The 19,612-nt window shown below is 40.0% G+C and overlaps 1 protein-coding gene across 6 annotated transcripts in view; it reads right to left on the bottom strand.

Annotated features, from left to right (window-relative positions):
* LOC100650714 (RNA-binding protein Musashi homolog Rbp6) overlaps positions 1 to 19,612 on the bottom strand; it is a 777,530-nt gene that overhangs the window by 421,375 nt on the left and 336,543 nt on the right. The gene's annotated exons all lie outside the window — the stretch shown is intronic.

Raw genomic sequence — 19,612 nt, 5'->3', positions numbered from 1 at the left:
CGCGATCTTCCGCGTCCTTTCTCTCTCTCTCTCTCTTCTTGAGGCCGTGTCTCCTTCGCCACGCCATTGCGCTGAATTTCTACCGTCTTCTGTTCGTTTCCTCTCCCTCTTTCAGTTCTAGCACTTCTAGAGGGAATCCTGACCGTGGCGGCCGCCGCCAATCCGCGGGGGCTCTGTGTAAAATGAGAAGAAAAGCCGCGGGAAATGAATCAAACGTCCTCGACGTTTCAATTATTTCTTCCAACCGCGACTGGCCCTTATCTGCCGCCTTTTCGACGCCCATTCTATCGATGCCCCCGAGCTGCGGGGTACAGGTTGACTTAACTGTGCAAATAAAAGGCAATTCGACGTAACGGCCGTCCTATTCTCTGAACAAATGCGTGGCTCCCTTATTCGAGAACCGTTCGATACGCTCCGACTTGAAAAGTCTCCGGAAGAATAGTGAAAGTACATCAGCAAGTAGATTACTTTGAACAGACCGACGTAAGATGAAAGCTTCCAAGATCTTATGAAACAATTCTGTTATTGTAGGTAGAGTATTCTTATAGTAATTGTTGCATTTAAAGCAACGTTTTGTCGAGAATCGTTATAAAAATGTCGAAAAGGAAACTTTGAAAGGAATTTAAAGTTTTTTTCTATTAATCCTTTAGTGGATCCGTTTAGTAAATGCTACTGATATAAATTTTTGAGGTCGTAGCATCGGCGAAATTTTACTAGTGTGAAAGTAAGAATCAAAAACGAAGAAAATGAAACGAGGGAAAAGATAGCAATAATATGGAGAAAAGGGCGAGGGAAGCGCGGACATTGTGGTACCCCGTAGGTAGACTAATCGGATAATTAAGTTGCTCGAATTGGAAGGGCAGCGGCCGCCGAGCGAGCGCCGAACAGTGGGGGCTCTCGACAGCGCAACGCATCATCGCTATTCTCTAATTAACGTTGCTAATCAGAGTTTCCGGAGTAACGCAATTATCTCCTGGCAGATTACTACGATTCTGACATAGTCCCGATCGACTTTGATCGAGTATATCCACGGGACCAGTGACGTCATCGGACGGCCGTAACGAGCCGGGAAATCGTACGACGCCGACTGGGTCTAACCGATCGTTGTGCGATGGTCGCATCGTTGTTAATGCGAACGCCCATTATCGCGGTAAGCATCGTGCACAATATACGTGCCGCGTAATCGTATCTAACCGCGTTACATGACTGTGAGAGCCCCACCATTCCAGACGAGCTTCGGTCGCCGTTTAATGGCGGACGTGATTACGCCTGAAAAATGTTGCCGTTCGATCGGACACCGAACGCCGGTGTTACGGCTCGACGATGCGTGTTATTGGTCAGGCCAATGAATTCCAGCGACGATTCGATCCTTAACGATATTGGATCGATCGCGGAGATACGTGTGTATGTTTGTCGCATGCATGTCGAATGATGTAACATCGAATATAAAGGTTAATGGGTTCGAGTACTAAAGGTAGCAAGGGTACCTGACGTTGCGTAACAGCTGAGGTAAGGGTGGTTTCAGGGTGGATAAAACAAGAAGAGGAATTGGTATTTTAACAGAGTGCCAACTGTTTGACCTACGATTAAATTTTCGCTTTATCGTTTATGGAAAATAATATGGAACTTTTCTGTTTCATTAGAGGAAGTTTGTTTTAAAATCATTGTTGGGTGATTATCATTAGATGGAATGAAAATTATTTTGTAATTTCATATTACTACAAGTGATTTTGTATTATTAGAGATATGTGTGTATGAATTCGTGTTTGAAATATACAGCGTGAAAGAAGAGTGTACATCCATCCAAAATTTTAAGTGTACTCTAAAATAACGAAAAAGGAAACGTGTAGGTGTTACACATATCGGTACAAGATATATATCAAGTTTGTTGGAAATATTCATACCCACTCCCATTCGAGTTAATTGATAATACACAAAATGCTTTCGTCCATACAATTTCTCCGAAAATAAATAAATGGATTTGTAATGGAATAATTTCTAACAATTATTATTATGTTAAACCACATATATGAAAGCAGGGCAGAGCGTTCTTTGGCTGAAGCTTTGAAACAATTTACAAGCAATTCAGGAAAAGGAGCAACAAGCCGGTTTATAAGAAACGCGATCTGGGAAAAGGGCGGTGAAATAGAGCGAGATACAACCAGAGGCATAACAGGCAGTTCAATTTGAGGTACGTGTTTCGGTGCTAGCGGAGCAGGGAAGAAAAAATATTTTCGTATAACCGTAGTGCAATGTTTGCAAATGAACGAGTCTATAAATGAATAAATCGTCAGAGGTACGATAGCGGAATTCTCGAATAACCAAAACGCTCTGGATAAAAATCAACGACGTAAAAATGATCATAATAAAAAAGGTGTTGCGGTGTGTTGCATTCCGCCGATTCGTAATCGTCGATTCGAACGGCCGGGTTGGCTTCTCGCCCTACCACTTAACACCCGCTTCAAGACATACATTGCACGATTGATAAGAGGCTCTCTGTTACAACTGATGGTGTGGCGTACATCGTGAAAATTCTCTGCTTTTGTTTTATTTTCAACTTCACGATTTTTTCGCAGTACTCGCTATGAATTCGCGGCTCGGAACTGCAGATCGACCGAACGAGTGTGCGGTTATATAAAGACAAAAGGGTAAAAACAGCGAGAGAAATCAGGAAAAAAAGGGAACGTTGATAAAAAAAAGAGCAGAGGCGTGAGAAGTGAAACCAATACACATCCGCCGTATTTGCTCAGTTTGGTTTGTCTACCTTTCGTTGGCACAGACACCCCGTCGAGTTCATTCCTCGTTCGGTCGTGCACGCGCGCGCGTACACCAAAAAGGAATTTATTTTTTTGTACAGCTCGCCCCGTCGTACGGTTTAATTTCTCCATTTCAATTTCTCGTATGTTTGGCTCGCTAGTTTTTAATAGGTGACGCATCGTCCGAACGCGAGTGTACATTTGTTAATTAAACGCGCAAATCTCGACTATGCATACGCATCACATGATATTAAAATATACTTTAAAAGCTTCTGGACATACATACGCGTACATTGCAAAAAGAAACCGATGACGATTCACGATCTTAAATCAGTAGCAGAAATGTGCGCCAGAAGTGGTGCTTGATAATTTTGTAGATACAGTTAAATGTACGCAGAAATTTATGCATAGACGATACGAAACGACATAACGCGACGCGACATCCTTCTATCATCATTGTGCATGACGATTTCATACGTTGACTGCAGCTAACACAAATTTCGTACTTCTTCATCATGTAGGCCAATAGTTTCGAAGCGTGCAGGAGGGGAGTGAAACACTCGAACCGAGGTTAAGTAAAGAATCAGAAGGTGATCGAGAGTTGGCAAAGATGTTATAACGTATTACAGTGTGTCGTTGCTACGAAAATAATGTGATTAGTTACCGTAATTGTACGCAACGTGGGTTTATACGCGGTAACCAACCCCGTCGGGCCACCATTTATTCCACCCCCTCGCGCGTCCCTCTCGCTTTTCTGTCCCCCCCCCCCAGGCGGACCCTTCGATCCTTCGTGACGCGCGTTTCTCCATTCAGCGCCACGTATAATAGAACGCTCATCCATTTTCGCGATACCTTTGTCTTTCGCACCGCACGCGAGTCACGATTCTTTTTTGAACATTCTTCTGCGAAAATTTTTATTACGCCGTGCCAGCTTTAATTAATAGGCTGGTTTGCATGGAAGCTTGCAGGATCTATTGTATAACTCGGCTTACAAAATATTCCAATCGTTATGTCTTGCAATTCGAATTTTTTATTTAAAAAAAGTGGAATGTTTAACATGTCCAATATAAATAGATATATCGAATGTAATAGAATTTTAAAAGTAATCGATTTAATCTCTGTTTCTATATATTAACAATTTTTCAAAAGCATTGTTATTATTCTATCATAATAATCATAATAATATCCGCACAATCTATTAATGGGGCAATTTCCACAAGATTCATCATATTTATCAGAGAAAATTAATCGTTCTCATGAGTGCCAAATATTCGAAACCACAATACCAACTGACATTTCCAGAACACGATCTAGAACCACAATGTCGGTCGTGAGCCACGGTTTTTCCGGTATTCCTTCGCGCCAGCTTTGATTCCCCAACCCCCGCTGACTTAATTAGCAAAATTACTCTGTGCATAGTGGCACGAAACATAGCAAACTAACTTAACAACGGGTCAGTAGCGATCTATCCTGAATACAAGCGGTTGCACTCGCAACCGTCACCGACAGACAGAGATGGACGTTGTATATACACGCGTGTGTACTATCCGCTCGCGAAGTCGGGTTAGTTTACAAATAGCAGGATGGAAGATAGTTCTGGACGATGGCTCGGCGACACGCGTACCGACGCGTACCGGCGCGCACACCGGCCAACCGGTTAACCAGTTAACAGGCCTGCAGGTCGATCGCAATTAAAACGTTAAGTCAAACTGGTTCGACTAATTCTCATTGTCCGACCATGAATTTTACGCTGGCTGCTACTGGTTCAACTTATATAGGATTGCAGAGATTTTCGTGTCAGGGTATTCTAGTGATTTTCATAGTTAAATTAGAATTTCGGGCTTTTAGTTTATATAGATGTGAAATAAGTTTTTATTATGTCTCGTATCGTTAATAAATAGAGGAATTTTTAACAAGTGAGTCAAGAATGTGTGGAATACAGTGATGAATTTAGAGTATTAGAGGTGGAGAATGTACGATGAGCAGGATGTACCAAATGCTTAGGATTAGGTTAGGGTTTGGTGGAACTAGAATAATTCAGTGTCGTAAATGTGATATACCTAAAATAATACAGTCATTTACTTCGACAGCCATGAGAAAAATTGCAAACTTGAATCTACACTGGTCATAATCGTATCCTAGATTCAATCAAGAATTTAAATGATCTCTTAGAAAAAAAGGTAGGCTAAGGTATCAAATATGAAGCTAACTAGAACTCGTCCTTCAGATACTTGTACTATGTAGCAATACTTCATCAAATGTTAGAAGAAGTTACGTGGGTACATGTTTGAGCTATGGAGGATTTAATTACGCGATATCGATTAGAGGGGTTAAGAATTCTTGATCCGACAGGCGATCGATCGATCACCGGAGTTTTCGAACGATGTCGTGCGGAACATCGTAAAGACGCGAGTTGTGTGTAACGCGGAAGCTGGCCTGTTAAAGTTCCGAAGTTGCTGAGTATCTTGCTCTCGAATATGTTCGTAGCCCGGTACAATGTTCTTGTTACGCTTGGTCAGAAATAACGACAGGAGTCGTTAGAAGTTGTAGGTACAATTTCCGACCAAACTTAACTGCCGCGTAGCTCGATATCGTTCCACCGATACCCGGCTCTGCATGAATAAATTGCACCAGATAGTTTCGGATGACGAACAGAAATTAGCGATTACGTGCAAATTTGTACTATGTAAAACAAACCTCTTAGGTATCAACCGTACAAAACTTCCGAAACTTCTATTACATAACTGAAACAATCCCTTGACACTTTCCTGCGCTATAAAAGTAAACTCAGATTATGTCAAGCACGAAAGAATATTTTGAACGATCAACCGATATTAGGTCATTATCGAATAAAATTCATTTCATGGCATAATTCTTTCTAAAAAAAAAAGCAGAAGGTCGGTTCTCGAAAGATTCATTCATGCTCCACCATGAATCTGGAAAAAAAGAGGAGAAGATAACGAACGATGGTGGTCCATAAATCGTCCGAACGCTGTGCTACACGCAAAAAGCTACAATCGTATAATTTATCGCGGTGCTAGGTACCTGGTAGAAGTGGCACAGGTCGAGAGAAAGGGAGTGGGAAAACGAGAAACCGCGGTCTGGTATGCTCGATGGCGCGAATACCCATTAAATTTCAGACAGACCAGTCCGATTGATTTGCTTAATGACGTTGCTGACTGCGTTCCTGCATTCAACATGTAATGACGTGGCACAGGGTTTGCCAACTCACAGATGTATTTCGAGAAAAACGGAATTCCCAGGTGTTCCACCAGGTGTTGTAGAATCATGCCGAAACGTCTGAATTTTTGCAGACGAACGATTCCGAGTTTCCGATCAATTCAATTCCAGCCTGTCGTTGTTCCGTTTCTACTGCACGGTTTGTTTGACCGCAGACCCGCAGCTAGACGTCGTGTATTAATAACGCATACCTTTCTCTAAAGATGAAACGGCGTATAGGATCGCGGTCACAGGTGTACCTTTGGTGAGACGCAGTCGTCTCATTGCGCCGTTACGCTGCTGCAACAGCGAAATAATTGAGCTCGAGGAATTTTACCACTCGATTAATTCGCCAGCCATCCACTTTTTCGAGAGTTTTGGCTGCTTGTTCACGGAGGCAACGTTATTTCTGCCTCGACTGTGATCCGTCGATTAGTACGCGTACTGCTGCTGGTCCAAAACACGAATCAGTACCTCCGGGAAATATGTATTTCTCTCCTGTTTCGTATCTTAAGACACGATAAGATACTATCAATCATCGTATAAAATATATGATATTTCGTAGCGTGGGATCAGGAAGAATCATTTATGCTTTTTATCACAACGATTCACGAACAATTTATAAAAACGATATGATAGAATGAGGTTTCAAAAAAGAAAACTAGTTAGAATTTTGAATTGAAAAGAATTATTCTTTTGTATAATCACGTCAATACGATGTAACGTTTCTTGCCAATATACATAGAGAAATTCGTTCGCTTCTCTTCTTTTTGCTCTGGAAAAGTGTGTTAGGAAGGAAAAGAGAACAAAGTTGGGCTATTCAAATGGAATATCCACGGATACTCGAAGAGTCTTTTATCGCGGTTCTATTCGTGAGATCCTTAATTTATAATTGGATTTGCGGCATTTTCCGCCTTAGTGAGATGACGGGTATCGAGGTCGGTCGGCGTCGTTCCAGATTTCCGCTTGAAAATAACCAATGGAATTGCCTCACTAGTAACTGCACTTTAATTCGATTTAATTAGTCTGACTTCCGACCGCAGCTAACAATACGTGTTGCAATTATTTTTCCAACCAATCTCCTATGCGCTATAAACTCGTTTCTCTAGTAAATTATAGAAATATAAAGCTTTATAAAATCAAACTTTACAAAATTGCCAACATTAATTTCTTTCAATCGTTTTATCTATTTCAGAAGGAAAAAGTGATTCCACAAAGCAAGAATTTGAAAAAAGTAAAGTATTTCCAATTATACGTAATAATATCTACTTCATGGTTAAAGAAAAGAAGACAAATTCGCCAAAATATCTTCATAAAGCACATAAATATTAAAATCACTAGCAAACATAATTTCACCGCGTGTTATTCAAATCGACGAACACCTCGGTGCGCGTCGAGTCGTCGAGTGTAACGGAAGAATTCACACTGGAATCGCGTGCTCACAGGTTGCCTGGCCGGCGATTAACCGAGGTAAACTCTTAATTTCCGTAGGGCTAAATTTAACGGTCGATGCGTGCATGCGTTATTAAACGCCGGTACATCTGCAACACGGAGCCTCGTCGAAGAATAAATGAGGGTGGATGGAAGCTCGTATACGTACACCGGGTCCGACCGAGGTCGAGATAGCAGGAAAACGGCCGTCACGTGTGTTGTGTGTACGTTCATAGGTGGAGAACGGGGGTTGCGGGACTCGGAGGGTGAATCGGAAGGTGGAGGTGGGATAATGCGAGGTCCGCGCGAGGACACCCGCTGCGCCCTGCGGGAGTTAACGCGGGAATCGCGTGTTCCCGCCACGAAACACGGAACACCGTCCAACGAAACGGGAGAAGGAGGTGCCCAGCAGGCTGAAAGAATCGACCGGAGAAAAACCTCGAGGCGTACCATACTGATCTTCCATCATTTTCGCTCCTCTGCCGAATGATACTCCTTTGCGAAGCTTTTTCCTCGTCACGCATAACATGCATTCCGGGTATCAATACAATCACGCGTCCCGAACGATGATTAATCGTAGTATCAATGAAATGACGAGGTACCATGTGTATTTGATGTGTCCTATGGATGGTTAACGAAGAGAAATTTCATATTTTTCCATATTTTTCTATATTTTCCAACGAGATATTTTCGAGTGAAGTTTTTAACCGTCCTTAGTATTCTTCGTTTAAAGCAAGAATAATTGAACTGTCGGATTGATAAGTTGATACTCGAAGACATGGTCGTTAAATAACTGCTTTAACAAGTTGAAACTGTAAGAAATTAACAGCTTCAACCAGCTATTCACTACGTAGCTGTATGTTTTCAAGAAAATTCATATCTAATCCACGATCTGTTTAATAAAATCTAAACGAATTTTAAGCTAAGCAATTTAATTTTGCATGATTAATTTTTTCAAAGAAACGAGAACAAATGTAAGAAGTATTGAAAACAAATGGTTACGCAAATGGAAACGTCATATTTCAGTGAACCGCTTATATGCAGAGACAGCGAATTACTTTGCAATAAGATTGTCTGTCGGCATACGGATCATACTGCTTAAACGAACAATTCATTACGAAAACGTATCACGTTAAGGAATCAGTTGTCCCCGTTGTTACGCACGCGAATAACAGATACCAAATTTATGACGTTCCATTGCTGTCACAGGTTATCTAAGAAGATTATCGTATCCCGTGCGATGGGGATATGACCACCCTTGGGACTCCCGCTGACCAGATAAGACTTCACGTTACGCTGATCCGCGCGTTTACGGACGAGAAACCCGTACCATCGCAATCCATGCCTTTCACACACCCTGATAAATTACTCAACACCTTTCTCATCCATCGCTCGTGCGCTAGTTTCGACCGCGCGCGCTCCTATCGGCCGGAAAACCTTATAACCAGCCCCCTTCAACCTTGTTTTCATTGCGGAAAACACGAAAATAAGAAGATATCTAAGATATCAAGAAAATGAGAGATACGCTATTTAAAATAATACACTTGTTACAAAGCTACTGTGGATTAAAATTTTCCTCCGTTGCGTTAAAGTCTTTAAAATATCCTTTTGTTATAGTTTATTCCTGATCTGTAAGATAATATTTTTCAATATAAGGAATTACCACATTCCAGTAGTCACATTGATCAACTTCATAAATTTGAAAGATGTTTTTAAGTGACGTTACAAATACCATTTTTTAAATTTATCTTGGAATTTGTTATTATTTACATTATCTTCTTGCAATAAACGAATTTCTAAAGTAAGTAATTTGTTTTTTGTAATAATTGTGTGTTAATTGTACATCTATGTAATAAAATTGAAAAATTGATAAAAATCACTTTGCCTTCTGAGAAGTTTATATTATGAAACAACATCGTAAATTCAAATATTTTATCAATGGAACAATTCGATTTCAAAAAGTTTTCTAATTTTCTGCATTAAAACTTACAGATATGACAATAAGAAGAACAACTTTTCCAACTTCTGTCGTACTTCCTTATTTCGTACCAAGTAGATTTCACGAGGAACTAAGAAAGATGCTATCCGCTGGCGGAAACAACGAAGGCAATCCGAACTATCGGCAAGAGCTTTCGTCTCGGTGCTAGCTGTATGAAGATAGAGGAGCGGAAGTGGCACGTGGCGACATTTTCATCGGTGATCGGCTACTGCGGGAAAAGGTACAGAATAGGGAAGGAAGATCTATGATGTAGCAAAGATCTTAATAATCGCGATTCATAAAGCCTAGTATCCCAGGCTCGATACGTTGGTGTCGACCACGAGTGGCCTGATAAAGAATGACGATCGTAAGAGAAGAAAGTTGCAAGCCGCTTATCGCCCAATAAATTTTACTTCAGCTGCCGCTATTCCTGCCACCGTTTCGTTTCCTTCTCGTTCTTCCCGACTAGTTCTCCCTCCCGTTCCATCTCGTCTCGTTTTCAGGCACCGCCGCTGCAAAACCTATGTAATTATCGTTGGTAAGTTCCAACTAAATTTTCCGCTAACGACGATTTACGATCGAATTAACAGATTGCCTGGCGGGCAGACGCCTCTATAGTCTTTGCTTGCTTCTCCTCCAACCCCTTATACGGGTCCGTGACGTACTAGCAATTTTCTTTTCCGCTTTCCGTAACTGGTATCGTTTGACATTCGATGAAAATTTCGCTCAAGTTTCACGAGGCAAATTCACTCACGATAAAATGAACGGTCACGCGAATTAAGCTCAATTCTTTCGAGTCTGTATTCGTTGCTAGCGAAGTCGAGGAGGCCAAGTAATGGGATTTTCTACAAGTAAGACGAACGAGACTGTGATTGAAGTAATCGGAGAAACTATCGGCCATTAGCCAATTTTAAAATTGCTTTCTTGCTGACGGATACTGGGCGCATCCCCTCAACTCCACGATTACCCCTGCTTGCCGAAGGTCCTGGGGAAATCATGACTCGTGATTTCCAATCAACGTTCCGATAAAAAAGACCGATTTTTTTGGAAAAGTTCTAAGTTGAGTACGTTATATTTATTTTCTTATTTTAATTCTTAATTTTAATCCTTATTCCAACACTTTCTCCGCTGTATTCTACGTTTCAAAATTGGTATAAGTAAGGTAAATCGTTTTCCTATCTCTTTCGCAAAATTTATCCGAATTTAAAATTCCATTCAACAATTTTCAGGGACGAGTCCCTTTATTTCCCTGAAAATTCTCCCCTCGATTCCTTTTAATTCGGGTATCGAATAGTTCCCCTATTCACCTCTCTTTTGTCCCAATATAATTCACCTTCGACAGGTGGGATTTGGTGGATGCAACAATGCTCTCTCAAAGAATAATTTCCAGAAACTTACGCAACAGAATAAGCGTGTTTCGTCGATCTGTTACAAAAAGTCGTAGAAAAGAAAATTACCACCGGCATGTCTATATACGTCGCTTGAAAAACCTTGGACGACGTTTTCAGGCCACAACGATCACGAAGAAGACGTAATTTCCAACTGGTCTCTGATAAGGCGGCTAGTATATAGACAACGGACAGACAGGAGCAAAAAATGAGAGAAAACGGGAAAGAGGAAGACCAAAATGGGAGGTAGCAACCACGTAACGAATACACCACGGTGAAATTGAGATTGGTTATCGAAGACTTCCAACCTTCTCGAAGCTGATGGGAGGAGAGTGGCGTGCCAGCAGCGTGGCAAGCAACACAGTTTGGCAGGGGGGCTCAAATCGGATAGTTTGTTCATTAGAGATATTTTCCGATCGCGAGAGACCAGCTGGAAGAACGGCGGAGCGTGTTGAACGTGTATTTGTCTTGATAAGTTCAAAGCAGGAAATGAGACTGTCGATAGGAGAACGCTTCGTTTCAGCCCCTCTTCACGCTCTACTCTTCGTATCTTACAGCCGTCTCATTCGCCGAGGGGTTTGGGGGACAAAACCACCAGAAATGAGGATTTCGATTCATTTAACGGGCGGAATAACGGTCGCTTGCAGGTACTTCGAAAGTACTGTTCTGGCATCGAAGTTGTCTTCTTCCAGATCCCATTTACTGTTCGATAGCGGGCTACCGAGATCGTGTAGACTATCCAGGAGACCCGAAGCGATCGTAAAAGTCGTATAATCGCGAGTTAGTAATTCCCTAACCACACAATACCAAGATCATTAAGCAACGAGATGGATGAAGATTTTGGCGATCGCCAGGATTCGAAAATGGATAATGTCAAATACTTTCGTCTCTCGTTTTTACGTTATATTACATACGAAACTAAGAGTCCGAAGCTAACTATTTAACCGTTATCGAATCGCAAGGTATCGAGCGTCGATCGGTTCGAGTTCCATCGCGACTACCAGCCGTATTCGTCTAAATTGCAAAAGTGATCCGTGTCCCTGGCTTTTGCATCTCAAAGACGCGGCAACCTCGATCTGGAAGCAAACACTTTGCACTCTCGAATATCGATGGCGGAATAGATAATACGTGAAATGGACCACTAGGAAGGAGATGCGTCTGCAACGGAATACGCGAGGACAGGAAGAGGACAGTGTGGATGGGAGAGTATCGATTTTCGGCCGATCAAGGAAAGAGGGAGATGACCGTTTTCGCGAGGCCCTCGTATCTACCGGGCAAGACCCGTTTGACCTAGCACACACGCCACCCATAGATCAAGCAGAACCCTTAGGACGAGGCAACCCCGTGCAACGAGCTAACCATTAATTTACAACCCGCAGAGTAACCCCATGGTTCACCCCCTGCATACAGGATCCACGTCCCTTTGCGGCAGATATGAGCTACGACGTGGCGCTGAGGGATTCAACCACCCTTGTTCCCGAGCCCTAGACGACGTTTCTCTATCTCGTCCTCGCCTGTCGTCCTCATTCAACCTGTCTCCCTTCAGCTGCCATTTAAGCGGCTTCCACCTGCCAGAGAAATTTCCCAGATCTGCGGAAAAGAAATTTAAATCTATCGAGGACACGTCCCGGTTGATAATGCGTAACGTGCTACAGACGGGAACACGCTTGTCCGAAAGTAATTGGACCATTTCCCAGAATACGTTCCTGCGCTCGTTTAAGGCTTATTCGGAGGCAACACGTTCAACATCGTGGATGGTGTTTTAAAATGAATAGAGGAGTGAATCTGGACGATGTTGGATTGATTTTGAACTCTTTCCTTGATATATGAGAACGGTATATCAGGACTTCTTTGAGATATTTTCGAATGAACAGGAATTTTAATTTCTATATTGTTAATTAAATCGTTAACTAAATTGTGATTTAATTTCATATAATTTTCATCAATCCTAGATTTATACTAACTTTTCATTATATCTATTAACGATTTTCTCTTTTACAGTTAATTTACATAATTATACTCTATTTTTTAATATTGTAGCTATAAGAAGAAATTCCAAAGATTTATTCAATATATTTTATACAATACTTCCCCTTTTGCCTAGATCCTATAATTTTATGAAGTTTGGAGAAATAAGAATTTATAACATTATTATTAACTACTTTTTTATTTAAATATAGAAATTTTCCTATTTTTGATCTGTGTAATGTGTTCCTGCAAAAATACCCATAGCTTTGACGTATGATTTCACTGTTTGATCCTTAATGTGTTAATCCTTATAAAAACACGTTTCTTCTCTCATAAGACAAACTCGATCGCAAGAGCGATTTAAAAAATTACAAAACACCACGATGGTTCAACGTTCAACAAGCTTAAAACACGTTTGCGAATAAAGGTCTTTTAGAAAGACCAATGACTGGAATTCCTAATTGTCATTGGACTCGGAGGGGTTATCCCGGCGAACTTCGAGGAGGATAATAGAACGAACGCGAAAGGAAAGGGGGCCTGCAATTCGATTCTATGGGCTTTATTTCTGCATAATAAGCTGGTGTGAATAGGCCCGGCTGTTGCTTCTGTTTTATAACTCGGCGCAAGTAAGTTGTCCCGTGTTTCGTTTTGTTGTCCGGCCGTGCCCTCTATCCGCTTTTCTCTGCTCTCATTTACTCTTCCTTCTTCTTTCTTCGTGTTTTCTCCCTTTCTCGTTCTCTTGCTCGTTCTCACGGGAACGAAACGGAATGAATAATTAGAGAGAGAGTTGAGTCGGACGGCGGAAAGTTTCTGGCCAATTAATTAAACGGAGAAGAGTAAGGGAGTAGAGAGTAACCGACGTTAGAGCAAACGAGATAGGATAATTTAAAGAGTCGCGCGACAATTTAACTGCGATTATCGCAGTACAATCCCTTTAACAACACACCGTTATAGAAACGCGCCAATTAGCAGTGTAGTAGCCTAGAGTTAATGAATTTCAGATACGGTAAAAGGCAATAGAACATCGAGATAAACGTTACTAGAGAGAATAATTCAATGCTGCCTGATGTCTCGGACGATTCCGAGTTTCTAAGGAAGCTAATGATCACCATGGCCGATCGTGAATATTGCAATTTCGACAACCGTTATCAGCGTCTTATCTACTTCTATCAATGCATCGTCTCCGATAACCTCTTGCTAACTGAATTTGGCTAAAACTAAAACCCTAAAACTAAAACGCTAAATTCATTGGTGTCATATGTCTCTAAAACGTGCAGAGTGATAGTTTCTTTTATTATAAATAAAAAGTTGATATTTCTATGAATACAGCTAAAGGAATAGCTAAGTGTAAGTAGAGATTTGTTTTACCAACCAAATATTATAACAAATACTATACTTTGAACTTTTTATACATACATTGTTTGATGCATTCAGTGCATTTATATATCCTTATATCTCCCATAAATACATAAACATCCACAATCTAATTATAAATAGCGTGATATTCTTATTATAAATAACATTATGTTATAAATGATGTACTATATATATGTTTCTTTTATAAATAACGTACTACGTATGTTACTATAAATAATATACAACGTTCTATCGTATTCTCGTTACGCACGATCACTAACTATTTAATTTTACTTTGCTTTAACGTAGGATAAATGAAACACCCTTAAAAATGAAAGAGAAACGTTCAGAAAATCACATTTCAATGATGATGATTCTGACCAGTAAACGTTAACATCAAACACTTGTTCCATAGCTCAGAATCAAGACCAATATATCAACGGCTAATTAACAACGGACAGACAGAAATTCGAAGAAGATCGTCTCGAATCGCAACTGGAGATGTTGATTCGCACGAGCACGCCACGTCTTCCATCACTATGTAATTTGCAGAGACACGAAACAGTTTAATCGGTATGAAAGAAGAACCGGATGTGACACAATTTCCACGCTAACACGGAGACTGCGTCATCAAATCGTCGCGAACGACCCCACCAGGCGTGATAGTTGACGCCTTGTCCTCTTTATTCTGTTGTTTCAGTGTCAAGCAATATGTCAAAGTGTCCAGGACTTAATTCCCCGACTACGCGAAGCGAATCGCGACACGATGGTTTCGGCATGTCGAACATTCCACTCGCTTGCATGTTTATACCATGCTTTGATCACGAGCCATTCGAGGATACATCAAAAGGAAAACCGGCTATCTCCTATTCACACAGAAGTAACGTAAATCATGAAAGCGTACCACTTTGTGGAACGTATTACTATAATTACACCATGACGAATGTAATGAATTATCAAGGTAACGGTGTCACTCTGGAATCTGCGACATTTAGAGTATCTATGTATCGTTTTAACGTCCAAACGAACAAAATGAATTCTGTAATAGCGCGAATAAGCGAGTAGGTGAGCTCTTCATGAGGGAAGCTACCGAGAGTATAAAAAAGAGTTGGTATAGTTGACGTGTACATGGTAAGTAATAATAAATTTCAGACATACATTTGTAATTTAACGAAAATAGGCTGACCTTAATCCTACGTAACTCACGGTAAAGAGAGCATGAATTCTGATCCCAGCATTCCAAAGATTCCACCTTGATGAGTAACGTTGACGAATGAGTGAAGAATAACGTTGTTTCCTCGACTTTGACGATAATTCAGAGGGTTAAATACTGTTATTCAAGTACAACACTGAAAAGTCTTTGTTTTTCAAAAATAATCAAAATAAAAAATTATGATATGCTAAGCCACAAAATTTTGTATCTCTGAGTACTTTCAATACGCGACACTGTCAATTGCAGCACGATGACAAGGAGGATTTCCCGAAATTGCTGGAATCCACTTTCGGAAAGCACTTTGCACTTGAAATTCGACCGCTTCCCCTTCGGTGCAGAGCCACCTGTGCCACCTCGACACACCCTCCCCGTCGATTTCTCACCCCTTCTTTCAACCCTCGTCGACGTCGTGGTCGTTGTCGTCCCCTCGTTTCCTCCACTTAAAAACCGGTAATTACTCTGATGCCGGCATTTAACGTTCGTAACCGGCGCGTGGATTTTCTGTCTGTCAGACTCGCCTCTGTAATTGTTGCTCGATTTCGTTTGCAGGTGAAAATGCCTGTTTTTGTTCGGTATGCAACGCAAAACGTCTAGACGAGCTCGAGTCACAACGCTCGCAAGGTTACCGAGTCACGACGCAACAATTTCACTTGGAAACTTAACCAGAACTTCGGACAATTTGCATCAGCTGTTAAGATACAATTAGAGGGAAACTGTGCAAATTGCACGGGAGTCTGAATTAACAGAAAGCAACTATCTCGGTAGGAGTTCAAAGAATGAGCGAGCGAGCGACTGGTTTCGTCAAATCTTTGTTCTGTTGAAAATGATTTACTATCAGTGGAGACGTGTTTAATATTTAATATATATTCGAATAATCTACAGTAAAATAAATTATTTAATTATCAATATTGCAAAATAATAAACGTTGAAATATTAGCGAAAAGTAAGAACGGCTAGTATAGGAATGCTGGTGTGGTAAAATCGAATAAACTCAAGACGTCCGTCGTTCCTTGCCGCCGAGTCACGCAAAATTACGTAATGAATACATTAATGCAGTGGTGATAAACTGCAAAAAACCATTCTGGTTCCGCCTAAAGTTCGCAGAAAGGAAACAAAATGAAATTAGAATTTGGAGGATTAACGATCGCTTGCAAGCATTGAAATCTCCCAATATATTAGACGCAAAGTGTCGATGAAACGGATTTCAGGCTTAAAATAATTTTCAATTTAAATTTCAAATTTTAAATATTCAAACTTAAAAATTCGAAATTATTTGATGTTTCATATCTTTAACAATTCGCGCTAAACTTTCAGACGTTCGTAAACTTGGCGACGAGCTAACGTCCCAGCTTCTCGATGATCACGCTTAAACGCGTTTCCAAACGTAAGAGTTTCAAGTGTATAAGGAGACGCGAAGATGTATTCGTTCGGAAGGTTCAATTATTTATAGACGTGCCAATCCTCAGCTTGTCAGTTACCCTTGCCTTTCCGCATTTACCGGTGTTCCCGATACGAGAAACAGGGCAGAAATTCTTGACGAGTTCACACATGGCAATGACGTCATCAATATCCCCGAGAAAACGACGGAGATTATTTTGGTTTTCCTGCGTCGGAGCAAATATTCGAGGATCTCTAGCAAGAAGCGAGGAAATCTTATTAAAACCATCGATAAATTCATATTGGTCTGTACAACACGCTATTAACTCTTCTCCCAGCTTGATCATGTTTCCCAGCTTCCATGTATACATCAGTGTTTTTCCATTCATAAATTTTGTCGACTCGCTGACAACCGTACAGATTTACAATTTCCGCTCAATTCGCTCGAACGTTTTTATTCGACAGGTGTACTCGTGCGAGTCGCGCTTAATATTTCGCGACGAAATGCTGGCATCGAAAGGAGCAGCGGACATTTGTCACCACCGTGACACATATGAACTGCAAATTATTCGCCACTTCTCGAATTAGAATACGAAATAATTATATAATAACGTTTTGGTTCTGGAGGCGGGCATGATCCTCCATCGTAGATTCAAAAGTTGAAATCCTTATTTCTGAAAACTCGTAATTCTTTCATAGTTATGTGAAAAATGAATTGGCTGTACCGATTTTCTATTTTTGCGGAAACATTTAATCCTCAAATGGTTAGCGATATAATTGGCAATAATACAAATGATTCGCGGCAGTTTGAAACAAATTATTCAATTTTACAGCAGTTTTATCTGTACATATATTTTATATTTTATACTCGATGAATATATCATTGCTGGCCTTCGACGCGAGTAGAAATTAAATATCTCAAAATCAAGCCAATCTAACCCAAACCAATCGTGATCATCCATGACTTAATAATATTGAGAGTTAAATTTATCTCTTAATCTTAATTTTTAAAAAACCTCCTGTACAGTCATTAATGAATTCTATGTTAAAACTGATAGTTCAGACAACGCACGCGTGCAAGCTCTATTTCGGCAACGCGGTGCATGGCATTAATAATGACACGTACTCTTATAGGCATCCAGCACGCGCCACGTATTCGAAGATGGTAGGGCCAGATGCGCTGGCCAAGAATAGACTTATCAGCCAGATAAATGTGACAACGAACGTGAAAGAGCTAGCTTTACCTGCGCGCACCACCAACCGATCCCAGGCGCCCATTATTTCCTTTCGCTATCTACCGCAGATGCATCGCACTTACCAACTCGCCGCCCGCTGCACCAGATAGTTTCGCTCGCATCTGCGCGCACGCGGATTTCGTGTCCGTTATCCCTTTCCCGTATCTATCGTAAGACATCACAAACGGTCCGACCGTGCCGAAAATAGGTTATCAGCCTGTCTCGAAATTCGATTGTCAATTTCTACAAGATATTTCAGACCCATCGATAAATGTTCTTTTCTCAGTCGATTATAATTATATAAGAAAGAAAAAATGATTGAAAAGAAAGGAAGTCAATTTTACTTAATCGCACTTATAATTAAGGAATGAGACAAATATTTGATAATGTTGATAAAAGATATTTTGGAAATAAGATATCGCCGGTATCGAAATGTGATGAAAAGTATGAAATATTTTCTATTTTATTTGTATTTTATTTAGGCGCATATTCAACAACAGTCAAAATTATTCATTTATTTATGAAACAGCATATTAAATATATAGCAAGGTTTTCGAGGACGGAGCAAGATGTCTTAAAATGTTTCTAGTATGGCAATGCTTGAACGGCATACTAAAAAATTTTAGCGCATTTATATTTATATTATTCAAGCCTCATGTCTCAATTTCATTTCATTAAATTGCAATATATTATTACACAGAAGTCATCAAAAACATATTTTAATAGTAACCATATTGAAAAACGCCATTTGTACCTGCGTGGGTACAAATGACGCTCAGTGTATTAACAGTGTACTGGTGAATGGAATTATATATACAACACGTTTGTTGCTAACTTAAGATACAACCGTTACCATTACGGATGTTATACAATTAGAAATTAATATAGACTATACACTTGTTGTATTTTTAACTTTGTGCCGACTTCGAGAAGGTTGCAATATATTTAATGTGCTGTTTAGGAAGTAAGTGAGTAATCTTAACAATTGTTACATATGTGCCTAATTAAAATAGAATTAAAGTAGAAATTATTTTGTAGTTTTTAGCATATTTCGAAATAAGTAATAGTTTCTCAGCAAAAATCTTTTATTTTAAATTTTTTAGTGATGCGATTAATATTAGAGCCAACGTAAAATGCTCTTCATTGTCATTAATAAAGTGGTAATTTAATTCTATCTATTTATTATTTATTTCAATTCTTAATTCTTATCAATGAATAAAAAATTACATGAACTGTACAACCTTGCATGCGAATAAGGAATAATTGAGTTCCGCCAACGATATTAAACTTTAAACAATGATAGAGGAGGATATTTTTATAACGTAATACTGTGTCATATATTATTTCGCAATGAAAGTGCTTTATGGTCGAAAATCGAATCCGCAGAACAATGTTTTCTGCGACAAGCTGATGCTTTGAAATTATCTCGATATCAATCCAATAATTGCAGAGCAATCACTGAACACATGTAAATGAAATTAGTGAATAATAAATTCTCTGCAATAACAATACCTAACAATGAACAAATCGGAGAAATTTCGCAAACGAGTGCGTTCAGTGGACTAGCCTTGGAAGATTTTTGCAAAAAAATATAGTTTAATAAAAAAAGCAAATGCAAAAAAATTTTGTAATAGGCTCAACCGAAGATGCCGTATATGATGCAAGAAGGACCTATTCGATTGGTCAAACCG

This window comes from Bombus terrestris, chromosome 2, assembly GCF_910591885.1.
Source record: "Bombus terrestris chromosome 2, iyBomTerr1.2, whole genome shotgun sequence".
NCBI classification, from domain to species: Eukaryota; Metazoa; Arthropoda; class Insecta; order Hymenoptera; family Apidae; genus Bombus; species Bombus terrestris.
Note: the sequence above shows the minus strand (reverse complement) of the source record. Positions and strands in the feature narration are given on the sequence as shown.